Genomic DNA, 20914 nt, shown 5'->3' on the forward strand with positions numbered 1-20914 from the left:
TCATCTTTAGTTTTGACCTGTGCACATGCAAGCAGGTCTTCCTCACAATGGCTGACCAGGTGACATGTTGGCAAAGCCTGCTTTTGGTGCTCACTGAGCTGAAGTTGACACATTATGATGGTTCGTGATACGTTTTTGTTGAGTTTTGTTTAGCTTTTTTTTTTTTTTTTTTTTTTTAGAACCAGATTGTACAACTTCAGAAGCATTCAGCTTGGGAGGTTCCACTGCATGCTGGTGTTCTCAAAGTAAACACTTGGTTTGTGTCATGACGCACAGCCAGAATATTTTCATTTTTCTTTGTTTGCTTGCCCGAATCCATTCTGCTCAGCCCTCCAGCCAGCCTTCCAGAAGTCTCTGGATGCTGCCTGTCCTTGCAATCGTTCAATCTGTGGATCCTTGCACTTTATCACCAGTTGCCAATACCTCTTCAGCAATAACCTCAAGCCTCTTTACCACAACAGAGCCGTAACAGAAAAGCTGGCATTCAATCGACTTTTTCTTTTACTCTGATCCCAGGGAAGCTGAATATCGCTGAAACTTTATTTTCCCACCCTAACGAAAGAATATAAAGAAATACGCACGCGCACACACACGCATACACGAATTCTGGGGAGGGGCAATACACTCACTCACACGCACACACGTTCTTTATCCCCCGTGCCTCTCTTCTATTAGGAATCTGTTCAGGGCAGTTTCCCATTTGCATGAGTAGGTTAGCCATGCGTGGGGAGGCAAAAATCATGAATGATAAGCAACCCAAAAAGTTTGTGCGTGTACGAGTGTGCATGGGAGCACAAGAGGAGGCGGAATGCTTGTTGAATCACTCCCTCGAACCATCCACCTTTCTCTATCAATCGGTTCATCTATTCATCCTCATGTACGTCGGTGGTATGTCGTAAAGCCAGCCCCCATCATCTGACACACACGCAGACGTACGCCTCCATGATGTGTCAGCGTACTTCCACTTGCCTCTTTCCATCATTCCCCGCCTGCTACCTACACTTGCTCTGCCTCCCTACCTCCCCCATCTCTTTTTTTTTGTACTCGTTCATTCTTTCTCTCCACTCTTCCTTCTCCTCCCCCTTCGCACGCTGTGTGTCACCGATAAAAGATAGAAAGAAAAATGTTACTGCAGATAGAGCTAATAAGAAGAAAGGAGCAGCATGAACGACTCCAAAAGGAGACAAAAACTGGAGTGAGTTTTACTTCACTCCCATGAGTCTGACTCTACTTTCATGGAATATCCTAGAAGATGAAGGTTAGCAAGAGAGAGAAGATGGAGAAGGATTCGAAAGCAGAAGACTGATAAAATTCAGAGGGCAGGACTGGCCTGAGGAGGGTATGCACACACGCGCGCACACACCCCAGCACACACACATTAAGAACTCACAAACAACATAAACAAATACAAAAACGTGCATGTGCTTCTCATACTTTTCCTTTGGGTATTGAACTGCCTCTTATTCACTCATGCTGCTTAGTTGTGTCCACAGGCTCTTGTTGCGACTCATTTTAAAAGTCTTTTCTGGACTCAAGTACTGTAAAAGAGGGTTTCTTTTCTCTATATTTCTTTTTCATTCTAATTAATTCCCCCCAGTGCAGATTCTCAAAGAGCTTGTCTTTCCCTCGCTGTCTATCTGGGTCCCATACATGTTTCCCACTCTCCCCATCTGTCTTCCTTTGAGAAGCAAATAATTGGATGTGGAGATTGGCTTCTCTATGGTTCAGCAAAGAGGACTGGAGCTGCCTGTCACACATGGACACACACACCTGGAACTCGTGGCCAGCGTGCGTGCGATACTTTTTGTATGCACAAGTAACTGAATTGAAAACTGTTGACTAATCTAATTTACTCTCCCGTACGATGTTTTAAGGAACCAACACATAAATATATTCAACAAAGAACTGTAAAAGAAGTTGAATTTTAGCATTGGAGTGATGACAGAGGACAATGTTCTCATGGTTAAAAGAAAAAAAAAAATCTGTGTACGTGTTCCCACTTATTATTCCTCGCACATTCCATGAAGGTTCATTGATGACTCTAAATTGTCCATAGGTGTGAATGTGTGTGAATGGGTGTTTGTTTATGTGCCCGGCAACCAGTTCCGGATGTACCCCGCCTCCCCAGCACACCGGCAATCCATATTAAGACGAACAGTATAGAACAGCAGTGCCCAAATCCAGTAATTGAAAGTCTCTATCTATCTGTTTTAGATTTCCCTACACAAACACACCTGATTCAAATGATCAGCTCATCAGCATGCTTTGCAGAAGCCTGATAACGTTCCTGATCATTTGAATGAGGTGCGGTGGAGGAGGAGATATCTAAAACAGGCTGGATATGGACCTCAAAGACCGGACTTGGGCATCCCTGGTATAGAAAATGGATGGAGAGCTTTTGCGCACAGAATTGTTCCGATTATTTAGTTTTTTTGCCCAGACTTTTTAAGAAGCCCTTTACACTGAACCCTGTACAAAAAAAGTGAAAACTGACCAGTGGATGTTTTGTAAAATTGCGACATGATCGTTTTATGCGCTGAAAAATGCTCACCTGCAATTAAAAAAAAAGTCCAATAAAAATCTGGACGTGTCCATTTGCGAATTTGCGAATAACACAGTTGTTGCCTGCTGTCTGTTCAACATGAGCTTAACTTATCTCTGTGTGAAAGCGGATGATTAAGACAAGGTCGACATCTGTTTGAAAATCTATTAAAAAATGCTCAGAAACAAAATATATTTTTTCTAATGAATTAGCTATAATGTATGTTGAAATGAGTGTTAATGTTTGTGTACATGGTTGACACGTTATGTGCCCTGCAATCAGCAGACGAGTTGAGGGTGTTGTCTTCCCTCCATCCATTCTCTGTTCCGCTTCTCCTCACAAGGGTTGTGGTGAGTGAGCTGCTGCCTAGCACAGCTGACTTTGTCACAGCACAAAGTCAGCTAGATGTAGACTCTAGCTCACCCGTTACCATGAACAATGAACAGTCAAGAAACTGCAATGATAGATATTAAACAGTAGTTGAGCGAAAATGTTTTTTTGGGGTGTGTATTTGTCTTCTTTTCAGTAAGAGTTTAATCTGAATTGAGTCACAGTAACAGCGAAAATTTGAGTGACTAACACTTGTCAACGTATTCGTACAAATTTGTGCAAACTAGTTCATTTTACATCATTCCAAATTCAAAATATATTGCGGGACTGGTGACTGACGGACCTTTGAAAAGATTGTTGGCGGCGGTGATTCCCAGACAAGCTGAGTGAGAGTGAGTAAGAAAGAGAGAGAGAGAGGCAGGGGAGTACCAGAGGGCATGCGATGTGTGGTAATGCGGGAGAGTCACGGAAAAAGTGATTGAATAGAGAACTCACACCCAACAAGAGTTGTTAAGATGCTCTTTCTAGTAGGTGATAAGATAGAAGGGTCTAAACACACACACGCTGTCGCACGCACGCACACACATACACATATCTATCAAGGATGCCCTCTGTCTTTTGTCCTCTTACTTTTTGTTGCGCGACTCCTGTACCTCATTATTCTTTTTCATTCTCCTCTTCACCTTCCCGCCCAACCACACCCCCCTCCTTCCCGTCCTCCTCCTCTCCTTTCCTCCTACTCCAGCTGCTTACCTCCTTCCAGTCCAATCTCATTGTCCTTAGACACACATGCGCATCGCTCCCGTTTGTGCATGTGCCTGTGTGAGGACAGGGGGTGCAGCCGGTCATTTTGAACACATCCATCTAGCAGAGAGTCATGCTCGCGTCTGAGGTGAGTATTTTGCCTCTTTATTCAACTTTTCACCATTTTGGTTTCTGTCTGTATTTAAGTTTGACTTCAAGTGTGCATGTTGCATGTTATTATATTATAGATAAAGTGTGAACAGTTGTTTTTTCTTTAATACTATTCCCTTCCCCGAGTGTGCTGATTACTTCTACTGTATTTTATTAACAGAGGTCAAAGGGGTTGGAAGTGGCTATTTGCTGGCTGTTAAATTAGATGCAACGAAATTGTGCCTTGTCCAGTGTGCATGTGTGTGTGTGTGTGTGTGTGTGCGTGTACATGTAGCCAGAGGGTTCGCTTGGCGCGGTCGGTACGTGCTCTGCTTCAGAATTAATAACTCTAGCGCTTATTTCAAGCTAGTTTATAGTATGGCTGTACATATACTCTACCCTTCAAGTTTAGTTTCCTCATTTATCATATTTTTAGATTGGTCTTATTTATGTCACTACAAACCATAAAGCTATAACAAATGCACAGGTACAGGCACTCGAATTAATCAACCAACTGTTTATGTTATGTCAAATGTTTTCTTCTGCTTGAACCCTTTTCTGTTTCTCTTGTTCTCTCGCTCTCACCCGCACACATATTCACATTCCATAGCAGATTTAAATATTTCCCAGCGGGGTTTAAGAGTGAACAGAAATAGATCTAATTCTAAATCAGGACCCCAAGCTCAACTCAAGCTGGCTCACCAACTTCCCTTTACAGCCAAACGCTTCAACACTTCCAATCCATAAAAATGATAATAAAACTCGGTTTGTGTTCATTTATACAGCAACTGTGGGGAATAAGGAAATACTGTGAGATAACATTTGTGAAACACTGTTTACACATTTGCCTCAGTGCTGCACATGGAAAGTGATTTTTAGTCACCACAGCTACATGTTGTTACATACCGATGTGACTTTTTCCCAATTTATATTATTCAGCATTCAAGTACAATAAAGCATGTTTGTACTGAAGAAATTGAATCTAGCGATAAAACACGTTATGGCGCACCAGCTGCTTCCAACAGCCCCTGAAATAGATGCGAAAGTGGTTTGCAGACAGACTGAGGAGAGAGGAATCGGCTATGTGTTTTCATACTGTGTGTGAGTGTGTGGATTGGGGAGGGTGTGATAGAGAAGGATGGAAAATTGTTATTCTAAAAATTAATGTCAAAACAGAAGTTGCTCCAGAAAATTGTTTCACTGTGGCTCTGAATGTTATGCTACCATTGTGGTACCCTGCTCCGATGTAGGGACAGGATATCCACGCATACTACTGAAATACCACAGACAGATAGCAACTATTAGCGTCCATTTTGAACAGTATTGAGAAGATAAGCACTTCTTTGCTACTCTTTGGAAACCATTGGGCCCGTTTGCCAACTCCTGGAGTAGCAGGTGAATCTATGGGCCCAACCCAATAAAAAGAATTACAAACTTCCCTTAGCATTCAGTTTTCTGCTGTCGGCCATCGAAGATAGATATTTGTCACTCATAAAACTTAACACCTAGAAAAAAATATATTTCTTACAGGTTGGTTCAGTCCAGAACTTGTCTTAAATTTGTCTTTCACGAACTGCTTCTTCACTCTCTTTTTTTATTAGTGTCCTTAAACTCATCCAAATAGGCGTGAAATATGATGTTTCTCATTCGCCTTCCTCATCCTTTGCATGATGATCAATGAGGAGTTGGATGCTGGCGAATGCTTGTGAATGCGACGCACAAATGGCTCGACATATATTGGAACTATGGTAACCATGGTCACGTGATCTTTGGCATTATCAAATCAAAAAGAACTTTGGCGACACATCGTTCGGTAGTTTACAATTGCCACTGTTCGCGATACGGTGGATTCACAAGGACATTTTGAAAAAAGAAAATTTATCAAGTAAAACTGTTTGCGAACATGATTGCAACTTTTTACAAACCCTGAGGAAACCAAAATAAAGTTGCCATGACAATAAATTAATGTTTTTTCTTTGACCTTTACTTTGTCTTATTATTATTCTTTTAGTGGTTGGCAAACAAATTTTGGTGCATTACTGCCACCTTCTGAAATGGAGTGTGGGGCTGCAAAATACTGTTTCAGAACCTCCTAAACCTACTCTTTCCAAAAATAAAAATAGAAAGGGAAAACTTAACTCATACGAACCTCTCTGTGAAACTATTTTTGTATTCAAAGCTACTTTATTACCTCTTCGCTCATTAATTATCAGAGCTGGGCATCGGTCCTCCGTCCCCGCTTTCCGTCCTGCATATTCAATCGACCCACGTGGTCCCAGTTGGTCAGAGTCAGCCAACCGCCAGTCAAGAACAGGCTTTACCGATACCGCGTTACATGCAGCCCAGCTCTGTTAATTAGTTGTTGCCTTCCCAGCCTGGCTAACTCACGATTCTCTCTTTGATGCATACCGCCACCTACTGTGCATATACGCTCAATGCAGTCGACTCAAGTAAGCCTGCAAGTCATAACATACACACGCAACACAGGAGGGTCGCATTTCCATCTCTCGTCAGCAAAACAGGCGTCCGTCAATGTTGGACTGTGATGCCACCAGGACTTGACCCGGGTAGTGATGATTACACTGATCGACGAAAATCCACTTCCGTCCACTTTCGTTCGGCGAATGAATCTTTTGAACGGTTCTTTTTGATGAACTGGTTCTAATGATTCCGTTCACTTAAAAGAACTGCTATGCCCATCACCAGCATCAGGAACAAGTGGGTGTATATACAGCGCCGCTGCTACCCCTTTGGGTGCCCTAAGCTGAAAAGTCAGATGGTGCCACTAACACCCCCCCTCCCCCAACCCAATAAAACAGTTTTGGATGTTTCATGGCCCAAAATGTTTGGGGCGAGTGTGTGTGTGTGTGTGTGTGGGGGGGGGGGGTGCGGCTGACAGGTAAGTGGATACAGTTTCAAGCTACCTGTGAAAAAAATGTATTTGGTAATGTAATCCAAGTGCCAGCAACATTAACACATTTTATTACCTTTGGTCCAATACCAGATGTGTTGAAAACAAATCAGTAATACAAAACAAAAAAAGTTTGGTCCGCATTGCTGGGAATAAGTCTAATTCTTTTCCAGTGAGGGTTGGACTCTGCCAAGGCTGACCTTTGTCACCGATTCTGTTCATAACTTTTATGTACAGAATTTTTAGGCGCAGCTGAGGCGTTGAGCGTTTCCGGTTTGGTGGCCTCAGTATTGCATCCCTGCTTTTTGCAGAAGAGTTAGTACTGTTGGCTTCTTCAAGCAGTGATCTCCAATTCTCACTGGAGCGGTTCACAGTTGAGTGTGAAGCGGTAGGGATAAAAATCCACACCTCCAAATCTGAGACCATGGTCCACAGTCGGAAAAGGGTGGAGTGCCCTCTCCAGGTCCGGGATGAGATCCTGCCCCAAGTGGAGGAGTTCAAGTACCTTGGGGTCTTGCTCAAGAGTGAAAGTAGGATGGAGCACGACGTAGACAGGCAGATTTGTGCAGCGTCTCCTGTGGTGCGGACTCTTTATCAAACTGACGTAGTGAAGATGCAACTGGCGCTGAAAGGCAAAGCTCTCAATTTCGAGCTACTTCCCTACCCTCACCTATGGTCACGAGCTGTGGGTCGTGACCGAACGAACAAGATCCTGGATACAAGCGGCTGAAATGAGTTTCCTCTGCAGGGTGTCCAGGTTCCCCCTTAGAAATAGGGTGGGAAGCTGGGTTATCCGGGAGGGACTTAGAGTTGAGCCGCTGCTCCTCCATGTTGAGGGGAGCCAGATAAGGTGGCTCTGGCATCTGAATTAGGATGTCTCCTAATAACTGGTGAGACGTTCCGGGCATGTCTCACCGCCAGGAGGCCCCGGGGACGACCCTGGACACGATGGAGGGACTATGTATCCTGGCTGGCCTTTGAACGCTTTGGGATCCCTCCGGAAGGGTTGGAAGACGTAGCTGTCGAGAGTGAAGTCTGGGTTTCCCTACAGAAGCTGCTGCCCCCGCGACTCCAGACAGGACAAACAGTAGATAATGGGTGGCTGGTTGAATAATATTCTTATATTTGTTATTTTATAAAATGATTTGATATGAATTGAAAAGTGGAGATTGACCTGAGTGACTCTTAGCGGGGGTCGTGACTGTAAGTAGTGGGGTTGGCTGTTTTTAAAAAAAACGTGCATGATTCCCCCGTGGGAGAGATGCTAACAGAAGAGGTTTATTTAAAGACAATTAGCTGGCTAACTTACTATTCAAACCCGCTGTGGACACGCTTCAAACGCGCCACTTACTCACGTACTTACCCAGCTGCGTGTACTTACTTCTTACTTAGTTAGTTAGTTAGTTAGTTAGTTAGTTAGTTAGTTAGTTAGTTAGTTAGTTAGTTAGTTAGTTAGTTAGTTAGTTAGTCAGTTAGTTTGTTAGTGTGCACTTTTGTTTTGTCATCTTTTCCTTTTTCTTGTGTCTGGTTTTATTTCCCAGGCCAGAATTTTCTTTCTGCTCCTTTATCATCACCCCCCTCTTGTTACTGTTTGTTCTTCCCATGCTTTATGCTTTCACTCTCCTCTTCTGCCTCTCAATTACATCAATCCCTAGAGGTGAAACTATATGTGCAAGCTTTAACAGACAATTTGTGTGCGCGTGTGTGTGCACACACACGCGCTGGAGAAAGAGAGAGAGAGAGAAAGAGAAAGAGAGAGAGAGAGAGAAAACGTGCTACATAGAGATAGATGACCTATCATTCGCCAATCACGTCATTCAGTTGGACATGGCGGTATACAAAGGAGTGGACTCTGCTATTGGAGATCAAATGTATTGGTATATGTAATTAATATGTATCACACTGAGAATGCTGAAGAGTGTTCCCTGATTAGACAAGAATCCTTAAAGTTTTTTCCTCCTCCACCTCCTCCTCATCATCATTATCACTGCACGAGATAACCAATCTCTTCCTTCCCCCATGTCCCATATTTTGCAGCGAGTGCTCCTCTGGGAAGCAGACAATTTCTGAAGATGTCGTGGTGTGGTTGTTTGATGGTCTAATTAGTATGTCCAGTATTTTGAGTATATTTTTATTGATGACCTGCCTTTGAGATGAAAACAGAATTTTAGATGGAATCAAACACGTTTAAGAATGAACCTCAGGAGTTCTACGAGAGGTTAAACCCTTGCATACAGTACAGGAAAGCTGGGCCTATGTGACGGACTGGTACGCCTATCCACCTATGAAGGATGGCCATTTCGTAGGCGATAAACAGGACATTTTAAACAATAGTCGGACTAAGCATAATCAGAAGCCCATTTCTTTTTTCATCTACGTAATCATCTATTTTCGCGGCCAATGAGAAACGGAAGCCTCTGTTTTAGGGATTGTGGTATTGCCCTCCCCCTCTTGTAACGGTATGCCCCAGCAGCAGGAGGGAGGGGCGGTGTACATGAAATCTGAATTAGGAAAGACAGGCGCGCTTGAACGCACACTACAGTTTCGTGTTGCTTTATACACACACAGTCTCGCAGCGGCCATTGAAGCCACCCCCCCACTGGATGATGTTTGAAGAGAAAAAGTGACTCACTGCCCTTTGGAAGCCTCTTAACAGCATGGTACCGCACTCAAATCTGTCCCCCAAGCAACAACGCCTCACTATTTTCCTCCCTGCGCTCGCCGCGGCCATCGCAGCCTTGCAGCTAAAAGTAGACTAGGACGGATTGCAGAAGGATAGCAGACTAAATAAAGGGGTTTCCGTCTATGCTTAATCCGTCCATTTAAATTTTTTTGGCGTCGCTCGTCAACCGTCGGCAAAACTGGTGTCCGTCAATGACAGACAGACTGACCGGTCTGTCACATAGACAGAATGCCCAGCTCTGCTGTGTGCTTCAGACTTGTGGCGGAACATGTGGCCGCTTCACCATGACAAGGAGTCTGCTCAAAATGCGACAATTCCTGGAGTAGAAGAACATCGTTGTGTTTGTACAATCTCCCTACTCACAAGACCTCATTCCGTGTGGGATTTTTCTTGGCCATGATGACAGACCTGCAAAGGATTCTGGAAGAATCCTTTCAGGAGTGCTTGACAGAGAAGACTGGGAATGTTCGATAGGCCCCAGGGAGTTTATTTTGAAGGGAAAAACTTGTAGTTTTGGATATGAAATAACTTTAGGACACATCTTCTCATTCAATGTGTTTGTTTATTTTCATGACTGTTTACATTGTAGATTCTTACTGAAGGCATCAAAACTATGAATGAACAAGTATGTACTTAACAAAAAAAAAAAGGTGAAATAACTGAAAACATGTTTTGAAGCCAATCGAGATGGTTTGGGGTGAGCTGGACCGCAGAGTGAAGGCAAAGGTACCAACAAGTGTTAAACACATCTGGGAACTTCTTCAAGAGTGTTGGAAAACCATTTTAGGTGACCGCCTCTTGAAGCTGAATGACTCGAGAGAATGCCAAGTGTGTAAAAAGCCGTAATCAGAGCTAAGGGTGGCTAATTTGAATAAACTAGAATATAAAACGTGTTTCCATTCATTTCTCTTTTTTGTTAAGTATAACTCCATGTTTTCATTCATAGTTTTGATGGCCTCAGTGAGAATCTACAATGTAAATAGTCATGAAAATAAAGAAAACACATTGAATGAGAAGTGTTTCCAAACTTTTGCCCTGTACCATATATCTATTGTGACACTACTTTTTGACATGCCTGTACTCTCACTTTAGCACTGCTGTGTATGTGTGTGTACAGTATTACCGCACTTTGACGGGTGATATGTTCCAAGCCCCCCTTTCGTATGCTCTGCAGTGGAAAAGGATGGCAAAATGTTGGCTAATAACTACGTTAAAATCTTTCATTTTATCCTAAAATGGCTGACCTTAACTAGAATCCTGCGTCGCATTGTAGCCAAAAGGTACAATCCCGGTGGGTCAATGCACCTTTTTAAATCATTGATATTGTTGTGCAAAGCTAAAGTTAGAGTCCATGACTCCCGTTGCTTCTTTGAAAAAGATCAGTCCGTTTATCGGTCCGTCGTGGTGAAGAGGGAGCTGAGCCGGAAGACAAAGCTCTCGAATTCCCGGTCGATCTACGTTTCTACCCTCACCTATAGTCACAAATTGTGGTCGGAGCTGGATGATGTGGTTGGAGAGAGGGAAGTCTGGGCTGTATTCATTTGTGAATTTATTACATGCTAATAATTCTTGGATAATAGGCTTTTGAAGTGAGTATTGCATAGATTTTGTGCCTGCACAGGTGTATGCGTTTTTGTGGTTGTGTGTGTGTGTAAGAGAGATGTGCTTGGGGGGTGCTGGGGGGGGGGGGTCGCTATCGTCGGGTGAGTGGGCAGCACAAAGCCCAAGCCTGTGGAGAAGACAGAATGCTCCTGTTTGTTAAGTCAAAAGGTTCTTTGTTCACCCTGTATGGAGGACAGTTCACTCCACAGACTGAGACTTCATCAGACTCAAAAGTATACCTGAACCCCAAGATCATCTTTGTCCCCTGTTCCAGCACTCATCAGTTACCAACTTATCACTGTGAACCTCATCATTACAGTGCACATATTTCATTCTTTACCTCTGTATATGTTTCGGTATACCCCTCTTTTCCCTTAACTCTTATCAAGTTTCTGAGACTCTCTGGATGGGAGGGTTTGTTTCATTTGGAACGTTGACAGAGGATGTTTTGTTTTAAACAAGGGAGAGTAGAAGATCGCTCAAAGGAGAGGGGAACCGTGAGGGGAGGGTTTATAGGGGGCCGGGATAAGAATGTAACAGTTTCAGGTTTTGTTCAGATACCTGAAAACAATTCAGAAGACTGGCAGAGCATTATGGAGAAACTGTGGACCTGATGTCTGAATACATGAGAAAAAAAAGGAGAAAGGAACAAAAGGAGAGACATTTTCTTTAATAGTATCTGGTTTCAGAATGAGACTGAGAAAAGATTCATGCTGAAACAGCAAACATCGCCTGTAAATTGAAGAAAATCTGCAGGTAAATCTTCATGCTTTTGGAATTATTGCTATGCATATGGAAAATGCTTGTGGATTTAAACTCTTTTTATTTGACAAAGTACAAGTATTATTGTCATTGATGATAGCAGAATAAATAGTCCCACTGGTGGCTTAGTTAACAGACCAGCAAGAGTACTTCATTTCCATTATTTAGAATTGTTGAGCGCTTGTGGTTTTGGAATAGCTCTGTTTCACGTCAGCGTGATCCATAACATAGTTTGGTGTGACTGCGTGTGTGCGGGTGTATGGGTGTGTTTGCATGTGGCCCTATATAGCAGGCATAATACGAAATCAAATAAAGTTAAAGAGATAAAGTTTGGAACATTGCTGCCCTGTTGACATTGAGATCAGCTTTACGATTCTGTCACTGAGACTCAAAAGACGTCGATTATTCTGTCTTGCATAACAAATACAAATACTGGATGGACTGCTTATACGCAAAAGACTAAGGCAACAATACATTTTCAATTTAATTAAATTCAAATTTTATTATCAGACTCAGATTCATAAAACAACAACAGGAGTTTACATAAAGACAATAAAAAAGAAAAAAAAAGTTCTAGCCAGTTGGTGATTATCAACTTGCAGTATTATTACTCAAGACTGGAGTGCAACACAATCTTAATTCAGTAATTGTGCGCTCATATAGTTACACTACGCAATGTGCTTCTTGTCACATAAAATGTAAAATACACCAATTTGGTATACAGCCGAATCTGGCCAAGCAACACCAATGGACATTAAAAAACAACACTGTAAATCTAAACTACAGCAGAAGCATCAACTTTGTAACATAAATTTGGTCTGACAATTTTTCATGCCATTTGAAAATGCTTAAGAAATTCTGTAAGATGTATTATGCAATGACAAGAGGAATGGGGAAGCCGATTTTTTGGATTGTAGGTTGTGTTGTGTACAGTGCTTTGTTTTAGGTGTGGCTGTTGTATAAGTGCTTTATGAATACATTTGAGATGGGCTGAGAGAGTTGAGCATACCACAGGTACAGCAGGGTTTGTGCAGATGCAGAGGTTGTCATATTGTTGAAAACAATCCAGTTTGGATCTCATAAAGTAGTCACTCATCGTGCAGTGGTTCACTTGCCTGATTTAGGTGCGGGTAGCGTGGGTTTAGTTTCCACTCCGTCAGAGTGTGAATGCGAATATGAATGGCTGTCTGTCTGTATATGTATATATAGTATATACTGTACACTAGGGCTGCAGCTGTCGAATATTTTGATATTTGAATATCCTTACTGAAAATTTCAATCAAATACGGTAATTGGGTATTTGGATAAATATAAAAATTATGTATTTTTGTTTGGTAAAAGATATAGAAAGGCCAAAAAACAAATTTTCACTAAATAGTGACTGGTTTTCATTCCTAGATGATCAACATTTTAACTGTGCATAGCAGTACTGTACACAATTTTCCCCTCTACAAACATTAGTGAGAATTTAGATAAATCCCTCCCCATACATTTTGGGCTATGAGACAACGTAATGTCAGAAATACAGTAGCGATTTTGCCGGCTAAATTAAGACATTTCTGTAAGCCTGGTTTCTTAAAAAGTGATCCGTAGGGACAGTGTCGGGCTGTCAGCATCAAAGTGTGCAGAGTCATTTAGGCCTATTAACTTGAGCGCTGCCAACCCTGTTAGCACGGCTAGCGCCTCTTTTGCTGCTTGTGCTGTACAATAAAGTGTCACTGTAATTAAGTTGTTTTTTTTTTTTGGGCAACCTTAATTGGTGATTTAACATTATTTCAGGTCATTGTATTGTCGTCGTCGGAAGCAACAGTGTGTGATGGAAATAAATGACCCCGCAAACACAGTCTGGAAAACGAGACAAGTCGTTACGCCGTGACACGCTGCCGGGAACAATAAAATCAGCCCAAGGCATTGATCTCCATATAATATTTGGTAACTAAGGTTTATGTTGAAGTTGGCCTTCTTTCAGCATTGGTGGTGTGTTACTGTCCTGTATAGAATGAACAATTGTTGCTGAGGTTGGATTGATTTCTTTATCTTTTCTGTAAATAAGCAGGTACAGGCAGAAAAATATGAACGACTTCATGAACTTCCGTTAATTGAACTCGCTCAGGTACAACACAGCTTGTCATATTACGTTGTTACTGCCTAAATGTAATATATTATTGTAAAGCAGAGCTGGGCACTTGAGCCTTTTTCGCTGGTCCGGCCGTGACCCTCCACCGAAATTATCGCCCCCCGCCCCGTTCCGCCCTCCACCCCGACCAAAAAAAAAATGTCTGTGATTGACGCCGCCGCGGGAGGGATGCTAACGGCAGAAGCTTTTTAAGGATCATTAGCTGGCTAATTTACTATTCGAACCCGCTGTGGACATGCTTCAAATGCGCCAGTAGTTCTTTACTACTTTACCAACTGCGTGCGCTTACTTCCATTGCGAGCCCCGGGGTTGGTTTTGTCGTATTGTATAATTATTTGGGTCCAACAGACGGCCAAGAGTCGCATTCAACAAGTTATTTATTTTCCACACTTCCCTTTGTTCACGGCCTTCAAAATAAAAGCATCCCAGCAAACCACTATACACAGCAGGTTTGCTACGGCGTATTTCCGGAAGTAGAAGACGCCAGAAGAAGTGCATGAACTCCACCTTGATGTGCCAGCGTCAGTTACGTTCCAAGTCGGGGGGCGTCGCTTCAAAAAGACAGCGACAACAATGGATATCGTGCCTGCTACAACCATAAAGGGACCAAGATGACTAGACATTATTATTATATTATTATATGCATTTAATTTATGCCCCCCTGCTGTAAAGCATTACTTTTGTGACACGTTACCCCCAACACTGATCATGACTGATGTCTGACTGATTTGTCTGTAATATTGAGACATCTCTGATTAAGTCTTTAAATCCACCACAGCTGTTCTTCCACATTGTCCTCTCGATATACGTTTAGGTGCCTTCACTGAGTTGAATATGAAGAGAAGACTAAATTTACTACAGTAGCCTGGCTAAGTGGCATCTATGTGGCAGCCGTATTGGGGCAAGCACCCATCACAGACATGAACCACTCAGATTGGTCGGAGCTGGACTAGAAGTGAAATCACGTTAGGGTTAAGGTTAATGTTAATCCAGTTTCAACTTTCTTTATTGGCAGTGGGCGGTGAAATTTAGCACCCCGTGGTGTCCAATATGTTTGTAATGCACAAGGAGTGCATGTCAGACTTTTAACGAGTTGTTCTCTGCGCCCAAACTGAAAGGCACATCATCTTTGAGATGCCATCACATCTACAGCCACAATATATTACTTGTTGTGTATTTACAATAATAGTCAATGCATTAGTCCAAGACATTGCAGTAGTCGTAAGAAGCATGATTATCCCCCAAAATTAGAATTGTGCATTCATTTATTACCCAAAGTTACAATTACAAAATTTGGTTCAATGTTAAAAACAACAACAAATGTAGATGTAGTTTTTTCTGCTACTTATATCATTTTACTTTTAGATGAAGCCCTGTTCACACGGCAGGATAATCAGTCCGATTTTAGCCCCAAATTTTGCCTCCCAACAATCGTAGCTTGGAGCCGACTCTCGTAATGAATCCAAAAATAATCTTAGCAGATAATCATGCCGTGTGTGGTGTGCTCAGCCTAATCTCGGCCGCCCGGGAGGACGTCCGACCTCAAATTGGGGATATTCAACATGTTGGATTGTTTTGGCCCGACTTCCCACCGTGTGTTCTGTGCCCCGAGGACAAACGAGCATGCAACTGGTTGACAGTGACGTGCAGTCAATCAGAAAAGCGAGGTGACGGGGCAAAGAAGAAGCGCGGTGGGGATCCCAAATTGAAACGGTGATGGTGCAACAGAGCCCAACGTCTTTTATTTTTGTGTCACTTTTTTCCACTAAAAATTATTCACAAACTACCGTCAAGACATGATCTAAGACTCCTGCTGACTCTTCATCCGCCATGTTTGTTTACTCCGAGTTCTTGTGTAATCTTGAGGGGTTTTGCGAGATTATCCGTCTGACGTGAGAATATCCGGTAATGAATCGGTTCGTGTGTGACGTGTTGATCTTGCCTTGTGCCTGTACACCACACGCGATACGTTCAAAACTGTAATACGCGTGATTTTTTTTCCCGTCATATTTGGGGGCCCTCAGAGTTTGGAAGTCAACAATTTAAAAATTTGCCATGTGAGCCAGGCTTTAGCTTGTTCCATCTCTCTGGTGGGAAGCTTCCCAGTTGTTAAGATTTATATAATGTTGAATAAATTGTAGCTAAGCGGCCTATATTTCCCAAGTAGCTTGCCCTACACTGATTTGTGGCTGCATGTAGACTTCTTTGCCTGCCTTCCTCTCTAGTTGCCTCTCTTTGTTAATGTTGACTCATCAATTTTCAGCCAGTTAATAATACAAAAAGGTCTGCAGGCTGTTGTTTTCATTTGCTGTATCTCTGCATGCCTAGGATTTAGGCCGCAAGTATAAACAGACCACAACACAACTGAAATGTGGCTTTGTACTGAGTGTTTGGGGAGTTGAAGTTTGGAGGATGCACTGGAGAAAAGAGGGACAGCAGAGTTAGATGTCTCAGTACTGTTGTAAATCCTCTGTCGGGCCTTGTAAGATGTCAGACAAGCTGGTGCTGTTAAAGCCGAGTGCTCCACTCTCCTGAACCTGTATGCAGGAAACATTGTGTGCAAGGAACAGTTTACTCCTGCTACCATTCCACTACTGTCTCGCTGCTGTGTTTTATGGCTTTCTATTCCTATGTGATTTACTCTGCCATGTCACATAGGGTCTAAAGCCATTGGATACAGAGTGGGAAGTCTTCACACAAATGACTGGATGAATATATGAGGTGCAGCTTAAAACGAGATCAGGAAGAGGTTTAATATCGGTATATACAGTAAGTGCACTCACACTTTATTTTAGAACAGGATTGGGCAATTAACTCTGCAAAGAGGCACATGAGGGAAATGGAAGGCTTCCCAAGGGCCAAACCAACATACTAACCTCAACTTCGTCTATAAAATTTTTCATGTATTTAGAAAACGTGTTGTCTTGTTTCATTAAATTGCTACGTGAGTATGATTTGTATTGTTATAATTAGGAAATACAATTTAATAAAAAATATAAGTAGTCATTAAAATTACATCTTTACACTTTAAAAATTATAACATTTATCCCTCAACTCATATTAGCTGTTCCAAGTTTATGTATAGATACGTTTGAAGTGTAATATTATTGACAATGATGTACAATGACACAAGTGATGACTTATAATACAGCCAATACAGGATTATGAGGCCAAATCTTCTAGTCCCTCTTCCCTACACCGTGCAGGGCATAAGAACTTTGCTAACATTAGGACCACTGTTGTCATTTTTGCTTGTCTGTTTTGGGGAAACATATTCACTGGAGGGGTCAGAAAAGTTGTTAATTACACGTAGAGAACAAACGTCATTAAGTCAGCAACATCTTAGCTCTTGATTGCTACCTCACTTGTACTAGCATCCACACAGCTTTCAAAATAAAAGCACAGCATAGTCAACGTTTTAATTTGTCTTCATGGTCACTGTGACAGCCGGTCAGAGACTGTGGGTGGGGATATGGCCAGGTCTGTCGTAGAACATGCATGGCCTGGGACATTTTTGTCAGCGCTCATAGGCTGCCCAAAGCCGATCTCAGCTAATTGCCCACATACAATCTAAATGATGCGTGTTTCTGTCTCTTAAGTCTCAGGCATGCACATAATGCACACATCTAGTGTTTGTTTTATGCCAGTGTGTTTGTCATCCATTCTCCTCCACACATGTTGGGTACATTCCCCAGCCAGCCTTGCTGGCACTGCTGACTCAGGTTGGTATTTAATGAAGCTCTCAGTTTCACCTTGTGTCTTCTAATCTCCGTGCTCGTTTGGGATTTGCTGGTTGCACACTCATAAAAACTGTTAGTGCTGGGAGTTTGGTGAGCCTTACCACCCCCCGGGGCTATTTGTGTGCATGTGTGAGAGAGCAAGAGAAACAAAGAGACATGCAATAAATGGATGGAGTGTATGCACAAATGTTAAATAACATATAAGAGGGGAAAATAATGAATGTCCTCTTTGCAAAACTGCAGCAAAAAAACATCCACTATGCCACAATTTTTGTGGACTGTCAAAGTATGGAAACTGTCCAATTTATTAAAACCCACTAACTTGCTCTGCATTGCGGTTTTTGTGTACTGCAGACAGCGTACAGCTGTCTGCACCATTTTGAGTGCACCGATTTTCATATGAGGAAACACTCCAGTTAAGATAGATTTGACCATTCATAAGCACATTAAAAATGGATATCATGAATATGGTGGCTTTTCCAAACCCAAAGAAAATTACTCCTAATTTGGGAGGCGCAATAGTTTGTTCCCAAATGGGTAACTAGCAAGCTCAACTAGCCACAAATCCATTCCAAAGAAAAACTGCAGTAATAATCACATTATAAATATGTAAACCCAAATAAATAATAATAAACCCAAATCACGCTATCCATACAAATAAATTAATATTGGATAAATAAATAAGTTGGGCTTTTGTCAGAGAGGCCATTACTACAGCTTGTATGTCTCCTCAAAGTTATCATTTTGTTAAATACCAAAATGTTCTTGGAGTTGAACATATCATTTGTTTGTGAAATCTGTTTCAGGGTCCAACAATGTCCATCATCAAACCTTTATTAACTTGAATATTTATGCTTAATATTTTAAGTAACAATTTAGGAAGTCACAAGTTTCCAGTCAAGTGAACCACTTGATATTCAATGTAATGTAAAAACAATGAAGCACGATATACTATACTATCAGATCTTATCATCACTTTGAAAACATGTGAGGCGCAATATGATGTGTAAATCCTAATGTGTTGTTTGTTCTTCACCTGTAATTTGTTGAGATTGGTCCTTCCTTGCACATGCAGGAAATTATTTGATCATCATTTAATTGAGGCTTTTTTTACATGAAGGACTGCGTTTTAAATTTCTTTTTTTTCTCTCAATGAAAATTAAATGCGACTTTTATCACCACTAAACAGCCTGAGGACATCCACCCCTGGCTTTTTTCCATTTCCCTGAGGTGGGCATCCCAGATATCATTATTATTATTTTGGGGGGGATAATAATAATAACAATAATAATGATAATAATACATTGGATTTATGTAGTGCTTTTTGGACAAGCAAAGACATTTAGAGAGAGTAAGAGACAAACAATGACAACAAAAAAACAGTGGCGTTCTGGATTTACTCCAGTTTTTGGAGATTGAGAAGTCCAAAGAGGTGGCTAGTGCAGTAGTCAATTCTGGAAGTAATGAAAGAATGAATGAGTATCTCAATGACAACCTCTCTTCTCTCCCTTACATTTCAGATTCAGCCATTTATTACCAGGTAAATGGAGATGCATATCCCAGTATTTCCCCATGACAGAGTAACATTTTTTTAATGTTATATTTTCTTCTTTCTTCCCACCTCCCGTCCCTCTTCCGAACAGGTCTACGTGACAGCAGCAAATTAGTTTGGAGATGCCCTTCACCTGTCTTTGCTTTTGTGGCCTAAACAGCTTCTGCAACAGACAGAAGGTGAAGAAAAAGCAACAGCTAAAGGAAGAAGGGAGTGAGGAGGTAGAGCAATGGAAGGATCAGGAGACATATGTGTAACAAGCATTGCTGATCTCACCTTTATTTTAGAATGTTACACAACTAGACTCCAATATAATGGTCAATGGGAATCAGACTTTTTGGCTTGTAAATGTTTTATACACCATGGGTGACTTCCTCTCTTATTTCATCTTAAATGCTGATGAGATGCCAGGTTTAATATTTGCTTCTTAACTGTCTGAAATGAGCAACCCCAAAGATGTTGCAAGTTTTTTAATGAACTGCCCATTCTTTGCTTTTTGTTATTATTGTATTGTATTACCCGGGGGGGGGGGTGCGGGGAAGAGGGGGTCCGGTGCGATGGGGGGGGGTTGAATACTTTTCCAATTTCATACCATTCATTTCTTGTATTTGCTAGTGCACTTTATACGGTGACATGAAGTCAGTAGGCTCCAGAAATCCATTATTTCTCTCGTCACACCTCTCGGTGATACCCCATTGCTCTTTTCTCCTCCTTAATCGCCACTCCACACTGAATTGGAACCAAAGCCGCGCCGAGCGCTGAACCTCCTGCATCTCCCGTTGATGTCAGTTCAACTTAGTGAGAATTCCAACTTGGTGAGAAACTCGACAGCCATTTCCAAAGTCACCCGCGGTGCGCTGGAGCCCATCTTGATTTTCACACTGAGCTGGGCACGATCGAAAACTGAGCAGCTGTCCAATCAGCAGCGTCACTCAAGTGTAAAGCTAGGAGTCAGGGGTCAGAATGAGCAACAGGGTTTGTGAGAATTCCCTCCTCAGACACCAGAACATCTCGGCCTCATTAATAGACAGACAAGTAATTACAAACACACAAAAAGCGCTGCAGACCCATCAATTAATGTCCTCCAGTGAGAGTGTCTGCCCATAAATACCAGCGCAGCGCATATTCAGTTATCACCTGTTGGAATGTGTGAGTTTAGACTGTTTATGTGTGCATCTTGGCCGCAACAATAGATTTTCGAGCCTGAAACAAGGCACAACAGTACCGCCTTTTCAAAATTCACATGAAGACCCAAAGACAAAGCTGCACTTACACACACACACACACACGCGCACACACATATTCATAGGTCTCATTAGCGTTTGTGATTATGCATCACACGTCCAGTCGGGCAGTGGAGATGTAATTAACCTTTTCCAGCAGGAAACAGATGCCTGGATGTCGCACACACATAGACATACACAATGACACACACGCCCGCTGTCAGGGAAACAAAGCCAACGTCACGGTGTCACGGAAACAAAGTCCCCAAAAGCAGTGCCTGGCACTCCGTGATAATCCCCCTCCTTGCATATTACATTTAGGGTTTAGAGAACAGATCAGCGCTGCCGTCTCCGCCCGGCCTCTGCTCTTTCAGACTGTCTTTCAGCCTCTTAAAATATGGACAGCCGTGGTTGTGCTAATGTGCGATTTTGCATCAAATTGCAGATTGTTTACTATTACTCTCTCTACGAGCTTTGCAATTCAACAATGCCGAAGCCATTTCACAGCGTAGAACACCTATTATGATTCACAATGTTC

The 20914-nt window shown here is 42.1% G+C and overlaps 1 long non-coding RNA gene across 2 annotated transcripts; it reads left to right on the forward strand.

The window, feature by feature from the left end:
- The first annotated feature begins 1006 nt into the window (after nt 1-1006).
- On the forward strand, nt 1007-19668 carry LOC147141679 (uncharacterized). 2 transcript variants are annotated; one of them, XR_015088162.1, is made up of 4 exons: nt 1007-1339; nt 3618-3764; nt 19122-19141; nt 19245-19668. It is a non-coding gene; the product is annotated as an uncharacterized LOC147141679 (long non-coding RNA). The 2 variants fall into 2 exon arrangements; XR_015088163.1 differs by lacking the exons at nt 1007-1339; nt 3618-3764 and having other exon boundaries at nt 16562-19141.
- The last annotated feature ends 1246 nt before the right edge of the window (nt 19669-20914 follow it).

Source organism: Filicampus tigris, chromosome 9 (genome assembly GCF_054856515.1).
Source record: "Filicampus tigris isolate MCC_2025a chromosome 9, RoL_Ftig_1.0, whole genome shotgun sequence".
Classification (NCBI taxonomy): Eukaryota; Metazoa; Chordata; class Actinopteri; order Syngnathiformes; family Syngnathidae; genus Filicampus; species Filicampus tigris.